General features: G+C 39.8%; 1 pseudogene; it reads left to right on the top strand.

Moving 5' to 3' along the window:
* Positions 1-11,160: 11,160 nt before the first annotated feature.
* Positions 11,161-15,199, top strand: LOC137286745 (cytochrome P450 2U1-like; annotated as a pseudogene).
* The last annotated feature ends 280 nt before the right edge of the window (positions 15,200-15,479 follow it).

The raw sequence follows: 15,479 nt of genomic DNA, 5'->3' as shown, positions 1-15,479 counted from the left end.
TTGGTGAGTTTGCTACTAGATATATCTTGTGACCCATTGCCTTAGATTTTGTCTCTCTCACTTGTATTGTATTCAAACTGGTATTGTGCAATTGACTTGTGCAATTGACTTGTATACCTTGCTCTCATTGCATAATAATACATTATTTGAACGTTTATGACTTGTCTTTGTTCTGTTTTGCTGGTTCACAAGGGATTTCTTATGTTGTTTGTCATGGTAAATTCTTAACCGTAACAAAATTGGGGGCTTGTCCGGGATAGAATTCACTTGACATTTGAGACCATTTGTGAAATTTATTTCAATTTTTTGCAATTTTGCAACACGTTAGTTGAGGAACAAGCAAAATGGTGTTTGAACTTGAGCTGTTTGCATTGTCCCCTGAGTTGAGGAAATCAGATTTATTACAAATTTCTTCACATCTCAAACTTGATACTTCTATTTTTTCATTTCCAACTGGTCTGAATATTCCTCTGGCACCATTTCCAAAACATCATCTTTAAAACTTCCCTCATCGATATAATGATTCAATACAATTTTCAAAATCTGAAATTACCTCATTGCAGGTTTGGTATTAGATCTTTTTTTAGCTTTACGGCATTTTGAACTGTACATTGGTACCACCACTTTGTCAATTGAAATTTTAACTGATCACAATCCCTTGACTTTTCTTCACAAAATGAAGAACAAGAAACCGAGACTTATGAGGTGGAGTTTGACCTTGCAAGGGTTCAATCTTGTGATCAAAAACATTAAAGGCAAGGACAATGTTTGTGCTGATGCACTTTCCAGGTCACATTTCGTTTTAATAAATGGTCAACACTTTTAGGATTCTGGTTTTCCGGAATTTATTTGTTCCTAGTTTTCTATGTGTTTACTTCCAGGAGACTTATTCGAGGGCATTCTACAGTGTTGACGATGTTTGTTTGTGACCAAACTTTTGGGAAATGGTTAAATATACCTAAATAGGCTGGTCGCCGTGTTGCGACATGGACATAACTGGCGTTACATCACCGTCATCATCTGCATCCGTCAATGCCTGAATCTACATTATTTGCTGTCACATTGATCGCTGTGTTTACTCTGATTACTGTGATTTTCTCTCACACCAAGACTTTGGTGAGTTTGCTACTGTATATATCTTCTGACCCATTGTCTCTCTCACTTGTATTGTATTCAACCTGGTATTGTGCAATTGAATTGTGACTTTGTATACCTTGCTCTCATTGCATAATAATACATTATTTGAACGTTTATGACTTGTCTTTGTTCTGTTTTGCTGGTTCACGGGGGACTTCTTATGTTGTTTGTCACGGTAAATTCCTAACCGTAACAACTGATCATATTACGATACAAGTGGAAAAGTACCTCATTCAGGGAGAGCTGTTTTAACTTCCTTTTCAGGCCTCTTTGTTGAGACCAACAGACATATGAGTGCCACTTTCTTTACAGGGGCACTGTTTCTCAAAATGAGCCTAAAAACCTCTATAATTCAGAATTCCTTTAAAGCCCAAATATTTCACAGTGTTAGGGTTGTGCTTGTATACAAAAATGTGTTACAGTGTTGATCTCTGCATGTTAACATGAACAGATTTTATTATGTCATGTAAAAACAAACAACACAGGACCACTTCAGACCGTTAATCCACTTCAAGAATTACAGGCACCCATGAAGAGCCACCTCCTCGTGGTGGGTGCTGGGTAACGCTAAGTGCTCTTCTCCCGTGTGGACCCGGGACAGAATGTGTCCACAGCACCCCATTGCTTGTCGTAAGAGGCGACTAAATTGGGCAACCTGTTTCCCATGGGTTGCGTCCCGTGTCGGTGGAGGACGGGATCCTGGTGGTTGAGGGCAGTTGGGCCTTTAACTGTGTTCCATTTGCCCAACACACCACTTCGGCCCTTACTTCACCTAGACTGGTGGTTGAATGGGCCCGATTCAACCAATCGGCTGGTCATGCCAAGCCCTGTGCATAGACTACATGTGTGTCATTGCAGAAATCTCATTTGGAATTATTTTGAAGTTTGGTCTTGGCACTATTGTTAATCTGTAAATTTAAGTATTGTGAATTATGATCATATGAACTTTGCCTAGAGTCTTGTGCCAGAAGGCGATGGCTCAAGGGCCAATCTGGTAGATTAATTTCTTATAATTCTTCTACTAGAGTATATCATCCGGGTATCCTTGGTGCTGCAGGCTGGAGGCCCGCTTGCTTTAGCATTGTCCTTGTGATACTCCGTGGTGGGTGGGGAGCTCGGATGATGAACCAAATTAAACTAACCATGGCTTATGAAATTCCACCCAAGAAAACAAAACGTTTACTTGAAACTGACCCTTATGATACTGACCATAGACCGTCTGCATTGATTGAGTATTGGCCGCGTTTCGTTGTGATTGAGACTCCTGACAAGACACCTTTAAAGCTTAACCCCTTTGCTGTCTCCAAAGGTATTCAAGGTATTGCTGGAGATGTGAAAAATATTAGACGGTTACGTTTGGGTGCACTATTAGTTGAATGTAGTAAAAAACAACAATCCACCAACCTGATGAACAACAAATCTTTCGTGGGCATTCCCGTCACAGTGTCTGCTCACAAAACCCTGAACACAAGCAAAGATATCGTTAGGGATCGAGACCGATTGTTTGACGATATGTCGGAACTTGATATAGGATCAGAAATGAAGGATCAAGGTGTACTCCACGTCAAGCGCTTTTCAACCCGGAGAAACAACGAAACCATCAAAACCAATACGTATCTGTTTACGTTTTCCTCTCCAAATGCACCCAAATCAGTGAAGGCAGGCTACTGTAATATTCAGGTTGATACATACATCCCCAACCCGCTCAGGTGTTTTAAATGCCAGAAATATGGACACGGTGTATCTACCTGCACATTGTCTGTTGTGTGTGCTCACTGTGGTGAGAAGACACACACAACAGAAGATTGTGACAGTGACTTCAGAAAATGCACCAACTGCTCAGGCGACCATTCATCTTCGTCAAAACAGTGCCCAATATGGAAAGAGCAAATGGAAATAAACAGAATAAAATATACCCAAAACATCTCTTTTTCTGAAGCAAAAAAACTGGTGAAGAGATCTGACCTTACAGAAAGTTACACTACAGTCGCAAAACCACCATCTGAGTCCAGATCTAAAATAACAAAATCATCTACAGGCTGCCAAACTACCTTGACTTGGGTCAACTGCGATTCTCCACAGCTTTTATCCCCTACTACGTCATCTCAGACTGAGGAATCACTTCCTAGTACCTCAAAGTCGTCTTCTGATCATAAATCATCATCTCAGTCACACTCAAAGTCTCAATCCACAGCTGATAGTCAACAAACTGTGAAAAATAAATCGAAGCCAAAGCCTGATGCTTCAAAACAACAAAGTGGCAGAGCTCCTAAAGGGTCACAGAACAAAATTCAATTGTTCAATAAATACGGGTTTCTTGAAGACATGGACGTTTCTGAAAACGTCCATTCTAGGGCACATAGCTTGTCGCCCTCTAAAAGAGTGCGGGGTAGATCCCCAATAAATCCCCCCAAAAGATAGTTTATTCCACTAATATTGTACAGTGGAACTGCAGAGGATTAAGGACTAATTTACATGAATTACAGCTATTAGTCCAAGATTTTATACCTTGAGCGATATGTCTCCAAGAGACATATTTAAAACAAACAGATACATTTAACCTTCGTCATTTTAATGCATATCACTGTTTTGCACCTCCGGGTGATCGGGCCACTGGCGGATCATCCATTCTAGTCAAACAAAACGTTATTCAAAGCCCTGTTTCACTTAATACTAATATGCAGGCTGTTGCTGTGAGAATTACTTTACATGTAGCGTTTACGCTATGCTCTCTTTACATTTCTCCGTCGACGACGTTTGCCAAAACTGATCTTCAAGCTCTATATGATCAGCTCCCGAAGCCCTGTATTATAATGGGAGACTTAAATGGGCACAGCCCACTCTGGGGTAGTGTAACTACAAACACTAAAGGTAAATTGTTGGAGGACTTTTGTTCTGACAATGATTTATGTATTTATAATGATGGTTCCAACACATATTTACACCCCGGTACAGGGACTTATTCTGCTCTTGACTTGTCACTCACAAATTCAGAACTACTAAATGAATTTGAATGGTCAGTCCACGATGACCTCTGTGGAAGTGACCATTTTCCTACTGTACTAAAATCTGTAACTCCAACTGATGTTCCTCCATCATCAAGGCGGAATTTTAAAAAGGCTAACTGGGCTTTATATGAAACACTGTGTGCTGAAAAACTTAAACCTGAACGTTTTATTGACGTTCTTGATGCTATTAAATGCTTTTCTGATGAATTGAATTCTATAGCTGATGAGTGTATACCAAAGTCCTCTGCAGTTTCCCATATTCGAAAACCATGGTTCAACGATGAGTGCAAACAAGCTAGGAAGGCAAGGAAAAAAGCGGAACATTATTTCCGTCGCCATCCTATGGTGCATAATTTAAATAAATTTAAAATTGTAAATGCTAAAGCACGGCGTACTTTTAAACAGAACAAACGCCAATCTTGGCAAAATTATGTATCTAAAATAAACTCTCGGACACCCATGTCCAAGGTGTGGAACATGGTCCAGAAAATTAAAGGTAAAGGTACTAAATCTACTGTCCATCATCTTAAACATAGAGATCAATTGCTTACTGATAAATCAGATATTGCTAATAAACTGGGTGAAACCCTTGCTAAACATTCTTCCTCTTCAAATTATGTACCAAAATTCCAGCAATATCAAAAACAAGAAGAAAAGAAAACTATTAATTTCAATTCCGATAATGGGGAAGATTATAATGAAACGTTTTCTATTCATGAACTCCATACTGCACTTGATCAAGCTCATGATACTGCTACAGGAGCTGATAATATACATTATCAACTCCTGAAACATTTACCAGAATCCTGTCAGGAAACTCTCTTAAATATTTTTGATGGTATTTGGACATCGGGTAACTTTCCTCCTTCATGGCGTGACGCCATAGTAGTACCAATACCTAAACCTGGACGTGATCATACGGATCCATCTAATTATCGTCCGATTTCATTAACTAGCTGTGTTTGCAAGACCATGGAACGCATGATAAATAATCGACTTGTTTGGTACTTGGAAACAAATAATCTCATAACAGATATACAGTGTGGTTTCCGCAAAAACAGAAGTACTGTTGATCACTTAGTGCGTTTAGAATCATTTGTTAAAAATGCACTAATTAATAAACAACACGCTGTGTCTATCTTTTTTGATCTCGAAAAAGCATATGACACAACCTGGAAATATGGTATTTTAAGAGATTTACATGACTTTGGCTTGCGAGGTCATTTACCTCAATTTATAGCCAACTTTTTAAATGATAGACAGTTTCAAGTTCGAGTGGGTTCTACCCTGTCTGATCATTACACTCAGGATCAGGGTGTTCCACAAGGCAGTATTCTGTCTGTCACACTTTTTAGCATAAAGATAAATAGTTTATCAAAAGTTTTAAACGATTCAATAGATGGATCGTTATTTGTGGATGATTTTAATATTTCTTGTCGTGGGAAAAACATGCATACCATTGAACGGCAACTGCAGTTGTGTTTAAACAAAATAAATAAATGGTGTCTTGAAAACGGCTTTAAATTTTCTAAATCGAAAACTAATTGTATACATTTTTGCAGAAAATATAAGCCACATAAAGACCCTGAACTATCTCTAGATGGCACTCCCATCAAAGTTGTAAAGGAGGCCAAGTTCTTGGGCCTAATCTTTGACTCCCACTTAACATTTCTGCCTCATATTAAGTCCCTTAAAACTAAATGCCTGAAGGCTCTTGACTTGTTGAAAGTTGTTTCCAACTCAAAGTGGGGAGGGGATCAAGCAACCCTCTTACATCTATATCGATCACTCGTGCGTTCGAAACTTGATTATGGCTCCATCGTATATGGTGGAGCCTGCAAAAGCAATCTTAAACTTCTTGACTCCGTCCACCATCAAGGCTTAAGACTTTGTCTTGGGTCCTTCAGAACGTCACCTATTGATAGTCTCTACGTTGAGGCCGATGAACCATCTCTTACTCAACGTCGTATAAAACTGTCTTTACAATATATTACTAAATTATATTCTAATGAATCTAACCCTGCCTTTAACTGTGTGTTCAATCCCCTTTATGAGGATTTGTATAACAAAAAATCTTCTCTTGTTCCACCTCTTGGGCACAGAATTAAACCATTTATTTCTTCTGCCGGTATTGAGCTGGAAGGTATATCACCTTTCCGTCTTCTTTCTTCTCCTCCTTGGCAATTAGTTAGGCCACAAGTTGGCCTAACATTAACTACATTTAAAAAATCAGACACTAATGACTTACAATATAAACAAGAATATCATCAATTAAAACATAAATATAGCAATTACAAACCTTTATTTACAGATGGATCCATGGACGGTGGCGCAGTGGCTTGTGCCACTGTCATTGGATCCAGAACAATATCTTCTAGATTACCCGATAATAATTCTATTTTTACAGCTGAAGCTAACGCCATATTAACAGCTCTTAAATATATTCAAAGACACCCTAAACGTAAACAATATATAATCTATTCCGATTCTCTTTCTTGCCTTCAGGCTATTAAAAATGTTTCTTGTAAACATCCACTTTTAATTGAAATCATTGAATTGTATAATACTCTTGCTACTGGCCAATACGACATCGTCTTCTGTTGGTTACCCAGCCACGTGGGCATTTCTGGTAACGCAATGGCCGATCTTGCTGCCAAGCCGGCACTCAACAAATCTGTGACACCACTTCTTATTCCATACACTGATTATAAAGCTAACATTAGATCTTATATCCGTGATCTGATGCAGAAGAAGTGGGACACCCAATTGGGTATAAATAAATTACATGAGATAAAACCTTACATTGGTTATACCCACTTGGGTTGTCAGTCCAGATTTGAAGAGGTTATTTTACGACGATGTCGCATTGGCCACACTAGATATACTCATTCATGCCTATTGGAAGGTGAGCATCCTCCGTTTTGCATCCCTTGTGATGAGAGAACCACGGTCAAGCATATCCTGATTGACTGTGTTGAATTCTCCATCATAAGGGACAAATATTTCAATGTAAAAACAATTAAGGACCTTTTTAACACCGTAAGTACTCATTTAATTCTTGGCTTTTTAAAAGAAATTAATTTCATCACTGAATTTTGATTATTATATTCTGTACATAGCTGCATTTTAATTCATGGTAGTTTAGATTAGTAACTTGAATTGTTAGTGGCTGTACCCTCAAAGGGGGTTGAAGTACCGTAAAATTATTGTCCTCCTGAGAGGGTACGTAAGTCCCTACACATTTCCTGTACGTTTAAACTTCCAGTGTTTTTAATCGTAGCATATGTGTATTTTTAATATTTGGCTAGATGGGACTAAATTGCTAACAGCTGAGGGGATGATGTAAATCCAACTAGGGTCCATGCAGGTAGCAAAGGTACTGTAGGTCCCCATGGCCCCTAGTATGGTGATCTACCTTCAGTTGTTGGCAATCTATAGCCGGATTTTATGTTGTATTGTCCGAATAGTGATATTAGTTTTATCTTTCCACGCTAGTTTTAATTTAAATTGTGATATTCTAGTTCTTTTACTGTCCTTCGCCGACAGATTTTATAATGTACATATAATCTTTTCTTTGTTAAATGTTCTCGTCACAATATGGCTGAAATATTGCCGATGTGACGTTAAATATTAACTCACTCACTCACTCAAGAATTACAACTATGTATCGAATAAGTAGCATTAAGTCCAGTCTTTCTTGGATATTTTTATGAACACGAGTCAATTTGAATGTGGGTATTTCATTGCTGAAGTCAAATCCATACCCTGTCGCGACACATATGAAAGTTTAAGTATCATAGTATCGCTTGAGTATCGTAGTGTCAATGAATGCGTTTCTTTATATTCCGCTCTGAGCGAGCAATATTCCAACTATATGGCGACGGTCTGTAAATAATCAAGAGTAATACCAGACAATCCGGTGATCAATAGTATGAGCATCGACCTTCGCAATTGGAAACCGATGACGTGCCATCCTTACCACTCAATCCCGTTAGTCGCCTCTTACGACAAGCATAGTCGCCTTTTGTTGCAAGCATGGGTTGCAGAAGACTTATTCTACCCCTGACCTTCACGGGTCTGCTCCCTTGTGGAGGCACCTAGGTTCAGGTCCCAATGTGGTCACACTTGCGTAGCATTCTTAGATGAGGTTTTTAGATCCACATTGTCTCAGTTCACCCAGCTGTAAAATGGGTGCCCGTGGGCATGTGCTGGTACTGTGAGTGTTATGTTCATTGTGTCTACCAGACAGCATAGCTGTATGATCCCCAGGGAGCTGAAGAAGCATTGGGAAATATGATAGCGTCCTTTGACTTGAGGATAGTAATGTACATTGTGCCGTGAGCAAGCAATGTGCCTGGATATGAGCTCCATATAAGCGGACTATTACTATAGTACTATTATAACTAACTTCATTCCCCTTCCCTCTCTGCTACCCTCTGACCTCCGCGCAACCAAATACCCACAATGCCCCTGACAGGTTATACCCACTAAATGAGCTGATTGCCAACTTGGGTGCCCAGTGGGGTGGAGTGGCTCCTTCCAAGGGTAGTTAGGAATCATGACAAAAATACGGGTCTTGTAGAGTGTGTAACCTGTGTAAAGCTGCACAGCACACTGCAGCTAAGGTTCAGGGGAAAATTGAGTTATGAGCTAATTAGTTAAAGCCGCTTTTAGCAGTATTTCGCTTACATCACGTCGTTAGATCAGTGTAGGAGCACTCAGACTTTACCATTGTGGTGAAAGAAACGTGGTGGCGATAAACCTATAAGTGCAGACGAACTTATGACAAACCAGGATCCGAAACAAAACTCATAGGTTTCATAGGTGTGCTCAAGGGACGCAACTCTACACCGCGAATAGTTGCAACTTAGACGACTGGATCACATGTCATTATGATACTATCACAGAAACAAAGTACATTGTTCACACGTGAAAAAATGAACGGTTGTAGTTACATCGGCTATACACGAGAAACTCTGGATTCATATGTGTACCCTATTATATATTTATTTCTGGTACTGAAAGGCCACAGGCCTGTAGCACAACACATTTTAAAAAATCACTATTTACACGCACATGTGATATACGTAAAGAAAGGGAAATAATCAGCTGTAGGTTACAATGTGTTTTGACATATATTCTGTCCTATACAACATAGCACAATGGGTAAACATGGACAAGTTTTGAAGTATAGTATGGTTTGTGTTATTCAACAATGCAAAGAATTTATAGAGGTTTGGATGGACTTGGTACTATTTCTTAATATACAACTTTCTGATGGAATTACATGCTGAGCAAATTAAAAGAAAATGATATTCATTTTCTATTTGATTAAGATCACATAGCTTGCAAGTTCTGTTTTCTTTTTTGACATTTTTAAATCTTCCACTTTCGATAAGTAAATCATGTGAAGAACATCTCAGTCTACTTAACGCTATCCTATACTTTTTTACGTTTAGACACGAAAGATACGTTTCGGCGACAAAAGTACATTTAAACATCGTATAATACAAACATTTACTGGAAAGGGACATCTTTTCAGACCATTCTTGTAAATAGATATCTTTTAGTCTTTGTGTTAGTTCTGAAATAAACTTGCCCTCAGAATCAACACACTGATTGCCCCATGCAAAACCAAACCCTTTCGAAAATAGAAAAGTTCTAACAGAAGAAACCCAATTTGTATGTCCATTTTTGTCGAATAGCATCATCATATTGTAAGATTTCTTTGGTAGCCTATAGGACGGCATCTTCAGTAATTTTAGCCAGTATTTCATAACTCTGATATTTGTAAATATGTGTATCGGGTATATACCACATTCTCCATACACCACTGCATTCCTCGTATTGGGTTTAACCCCAAGAAATCTTTTACATGCTTTCAACTGAACTCGTTCAATATCGCTGTAATAATTGAAACCCCATATTTCGGCTCCATACAATAAAATTGGCTTAATTTTGGCATCATTGTGGTGAAAGAAACGTGGTGGCGACAAACCTAGAAACGAACTTATGAGAAACCAGGACCCGAAACAACACTCATAGGTTTCATAGGTGTGCTCAAGGGAAGGCAACTCATATATGGATTCATATATGTAAAGGATTACCGAATACAGATGCATTATCTGCAGAAATGTATATTAGGCAGTTGTTATACACACTCCTTAACGGCTTGTAAAATGATCTGTGCCACATTGTTGTCAGTATATGGGACATCTGTTGGTCAAAGTAAAGATAGCAGTTATTACACACGATCTATACACTGACGCTTAACCGATCCTTTAAATACCCCGCCCCATAATGTTATCAGTATAATGGACATCTGTGTGTTAAAAGTGTGTGTAAAAAAAACAAATACACAGCCTTTACACAGTTAATCCAGGTTGTTGTTAACAAACATGTGCAAAGTGTCTCTAGTTAATCCCGAATGAAAAGGACATTCACCTTAAACTTAAACATAAATGCACTTTGGAAGAATTAGAGTATAAAAACACTTCATAAAACCTAAGGTACCAAATTGAAATGACTCAAAGTCGGAACTATTCACAGAATGTTCATCAACGAACTCATTCTTATATAACAGCTACTTTACATATAGAAACGTAAGCCATATTTTCAGTGTAAAGTAGGGAGTGTAAACAAATTCAAGGCTTCTAGAAATCACTATTGAGCTTACTTTATGAAACGTGCCCAAACAACCACAGTGTTTATTTCAGTTAGTTGGAAGGCAAATACATACACTGACGGTGTGTTGTACCTATCCATAACTGGGGCTATCTATTACCCTCACGTACGTTATTCGCTAGTGTCTGCGAGTCACACCTTGGCCACTTGACACACACGTACAAGGCATGAGCACGACATATACGCTTATTGGCTGACTCGCTCTGCAAACATTGATAAGGGGCGTTCTTTTAAATCAGACAGTCGTGGTAACGCGCCACTCGACAGCTGTACTTAGTCTCGCTCTCTCCAGTCAGCTTTTACACAGGTTTTAAACCAGGACACAATCATCATGTGGGATTTTGGATTTACAACAGTTGCCTTATTTCTGGTCGTGGTGTTGGTAGTGTTATGGCTGTCAACGAGGCGGGCCACAGGACTTCCCCCTGGTCCCCCTCTCCTTCCGTTCCTGGGGAACGCCCTTTCAGTGGAGACTGATTCCCGTGTTTCGTTTAAGAACCTTCGACAGAAGTATGGTGCCATTTTCAGTCTGTATGTCTTCCACAAGCCTGTCATCGTCCTCAATGGCTACAACGTCCTTAAAGAAGCCATAGTCAAGAACGCCGACGTCTTCTCCGACAGGCCACACACATTTTTGACTGATTTCTTCGCAAGGAGAAAAGGTTCGTTTTCTTAAAATTTTAGCTGAAGTAAAGGTGTTTTGAGAGTGGCTCTAACCATTGGACCATGACAGCCACCATGACAGCCACGACGTATATTGTAAGCAGTTTGTGTTTGGTTGTGTCATTTACCTTTTTGTACTGCATTGTTGGTGAAAGTGAAAATTTGTGTGTACACGAACACAGATAAGATGCATTCACGTTTTGCTAGATGTAGGTATTGCAATAACCGAATTCCATATAGTAGGTTTGCAGAGGGCATCTGAACGACAAAAACAGAGTGTTTAACGGCACAATGTCACGCGTTTTCGATAGTATTTTGGTCTATGCTATATATATTTGACACAAGCTTCCTACTGATGACTCGTCACGATATGGCTGAGACTTTGCCGATGTGACGTGAAATATTAACTCACTCACTCCTACTGATGCGATAAAAGACTTATTATCCCTGCGACTTGCCTAAACTCGATAACTGAAACTTCGAGACGAACAGCTTCCAAACAGACGAGACTTGCCGTGTATGGAATGTAAACGATGGCTCCGAACATCAAGAACTGTCGCATGCTGTGTTTTCGGTGTTACCTGAACCAGCCTCAGTCACAAGTTGCGATATTAATAATAATAATATTATTAAATGCAATCATGATTTTTAGAGACGTGTGGCGTTGTAGTGTGCCTTTAACATCTACTATCAATTATCTTAGAGATACGAAATGATTATATCAGGACAGATGTGAAATGTTCTGGACATAACTCTTTTATTCAATGAATAGGCTTTACTATGACTGTAATCAACATTTAGAGGCCATGTTTACACCCGTTGTTACCTTTATGTATTTCCATACCATCATAGACATTTAGCACGTGCATAGCATCAACGCATAGCAACACTAAACACCGACGCAGGTCATACCTCCACAGCATTATACAGCTGACCCGTGCCATACATTGGCAGCACTATACAGCTGACCCATGTCATTCATTGGCAGCAACATACAGCTGGCCCACGTCATACCTTGGGAGCACTGTACAGCTGACCAATGTCATACCTTGGGAGCACTATACAGCTGACCCATGATATACATTGGCGGCACTATACAGCTGACCCATTGCATACCTTGGGAGCACTATACAGCTGACCCACGTCATACCTTGACAGCACTGCACAGTTGACCCATGGTATACCCTGCCAGAACTATACAGCTGACCCATGTCATACCTTGGGAGAACTATAAAGCTGACCCTGTCATACCTTGGCAGCACTATACAGTTCACCCACGGTATACCTTGAAAGAACTATAAAGTTGACCCATGGTATACCTTGGCAGCATTGTACAGCTGACCCATGTCACACCTTTTCAGCATTATACGGCTGATTCATGTCATACCTTGTTGGCACAATATAGTTTACTAATGTCCTAGCTTCGCAGCATTACATACCTGACCCATGTTGTACCCCGTTATACAACGAAATTACAATGACGGTATAAAACAGCGTGGCAATACAAATTTAATATAAATTAATATAATAGAATTGACTGTAGCTACAAAGATATTGATGGTAAGATTCACATCGCTGCAACAGTGCTGTAGCTTTCAAAATAGGCAAAACACCTGAGTATGTGAGTTGGCAAAGACAAGATTGGGATCCCTTTTGTGTGCATGAAAAGTTTCCTCCAGTGCTTCTGACATCACTGGTATATTCCAGAGTAGGCCCAGAACCATACTCGATAATCCTGTCTCCCAGTCTTAATATAGTAAGCAGGTCACCGCCGTCCTGAAATGAGTCTTAACAGAAACAACGTGATTCACATACAACACTGTTCTACAAATGTCTCCAACATACACACACACACACACACACACACACATATATATATATATATATATATACATACATACATACATACATACATACATACATACATACATACATACATACATACATACATACATACATACATACATACATACATACATACATACATACATACATACATACATACATACATACACTGCCGTTTATGCTACGTCACAGGGCTGAATTCTATTTGACAGTATTTTGCAAACAGGAGTAGTCGGAACCTCCGGGGACTTGTGGCATGAACAAAGGCGCTTTGCTCTCAACACTTTGCGAGAGTCTGGAGCTGGCAGAACCATCATGGAGGACAAAATACACGAGGAAATTGCACAGTTCGTCTTTGCCATAGAAGAACAGAAAGGCCAAGGTTTCAACATAGAGCGTTTAGCGCAGAATGCCGTATCAAATATTATCTGTTCCATTGTCTTTGGCAAACGTTTTGAATATACCGACCCTGTCTTCGTCAAGTTTCTGAAAGCACTGGATGTTTTTTTTTTAAACATAGCGCAGTAACTGGAATATTGGGCGTTTTTCCTGTTGTGCGATATTTGCCTGGTGACCCATTCAAGTTCAGGATAATAATGGACAGCATAGATCTTGTGAAAAATGTGCTAATTAATCCTTCCATTAAGAATCACTTAGAGGATCACGATGAGGAAAATCGGGACGACTTTATCCATGTGTACTTGAAGGAGATGCGACGTCGCCAACAGAAGCAAGAAACAACGACATTAGACTGTAAGTGTGTTTTATTATCTGAAGATGTTCATGGGATGTACATTATTTATTTCCACGACGGAGAGGTCTGCATTCAACAATCCATATTGTTAAACACATTATTTTTTTAATTTGGCCTTTGATTTTACCTTTGATCGAGAATTTTGTCAAAAAGCATTGTTGGTTCTGTGAGCATAATTTCAGAGACTGGGGAAGCTGAACTTTCAGTGAAAAAATGGCCGATTCTGTTACAGTATTTTCGCATTTCCTCGGCATGTAATTCTTTATGTTTCCGGTTTAATATGGGTAAGTTACATCTGTCATTTGAACTTAAAGTAAAGATTACATTCATGTTGGCAGTGGAGAATCTGGCGCAGACTATTTCTGATCTGTTCTTTGCGGGCACAGAGACAACGTCCACCACAATACGTTGGGCGCTCCTCTACTTCCTACACTACCCGGATGTACAAGAGACGTGCTTCCAGGAGATTCTGGAAAATGTCGGTGAGAGCAGACTACCATCCATTAAGGACAAGACGAACCTTCCTTACGTAGAGGCCACCATTATGGAAACCTTGAGATACGGCAATATTGCTCCTGTTGCTGTCCCTCACACAGTTCCACAAGATGTACAGTTCCGAGGATACACCTTCCCGAAAGGCGTCACAGTCATGTTGAACCTTGATTCCGTCCTCCAAGACAAGGATGTATGGGGAGACCCACAAAACTTTCGGCCGGACCGTTTCCTTGATGGCGACGGCAAGATTGAGAAGAGAGAGGATTTTATCCCGTTTCCTTTGGGTGAGTTACATATAAACGCTAAATATCGTATGCAACAGACCTGTATGCACATACACACACACACACACACATACACACATACACACATACATGCACACATACACACATACATGCGGTAATGGAACTGAAGTTTTGTTTACATATTTCAAGGTCGAAGGGTTTGCCTGGGAGAATCAATGGTCCGGATGGAGCTCTTCCTCTTCCTCACCACCATGATTCAGAAGTTCAAGTTCGTCCCAGTAAACGGGGTAAAGCCTCCAATGGATGGAATATTGGGTTTAACATATGCGCCACGTGAATTCCTACTAAAAGCTATCCCCCGAAAGTAATACTGTTCGGATCATCACAATGTTAACAAGAACACTATGCCCAGATCCCCTCTATACTCGTGACCATTCATGTTAGAACTGGTCTTCACTTACCCAGGCTTGCCGGACGGGGCGGCTAATGGGATCGGGTGGTCATTGTATCACAATTGCGTAGAACGATGCTTATGATGTTGATCACTGGATTGTCTGGTCGATTATTTACAGACCGCTGCCGTATAGCTGGAATATTGCGGAGTGCAGCGATACACAACAAATTAAACCTACCAACCTACCAACCTAC

Source organism: Haliotis asinina, chromosome 6, assembly GCF_037392515.1.
Source record: "Haliotis asinina isolate JCU_RB_2024 chromosome 6, JCU_Hal_asi_v2, whole genome shotgun sequence".
NCBI lineage: Eukaryota > Metazoa > Mollusca > Gastropoda > Lepetellida > Haliotidae > Haliotis > Haliotis asinina.
Note: the sequence above shows the minus strand (reverse complement) of the source record. Positions and strands in the feature narration are given on the sequence as shown.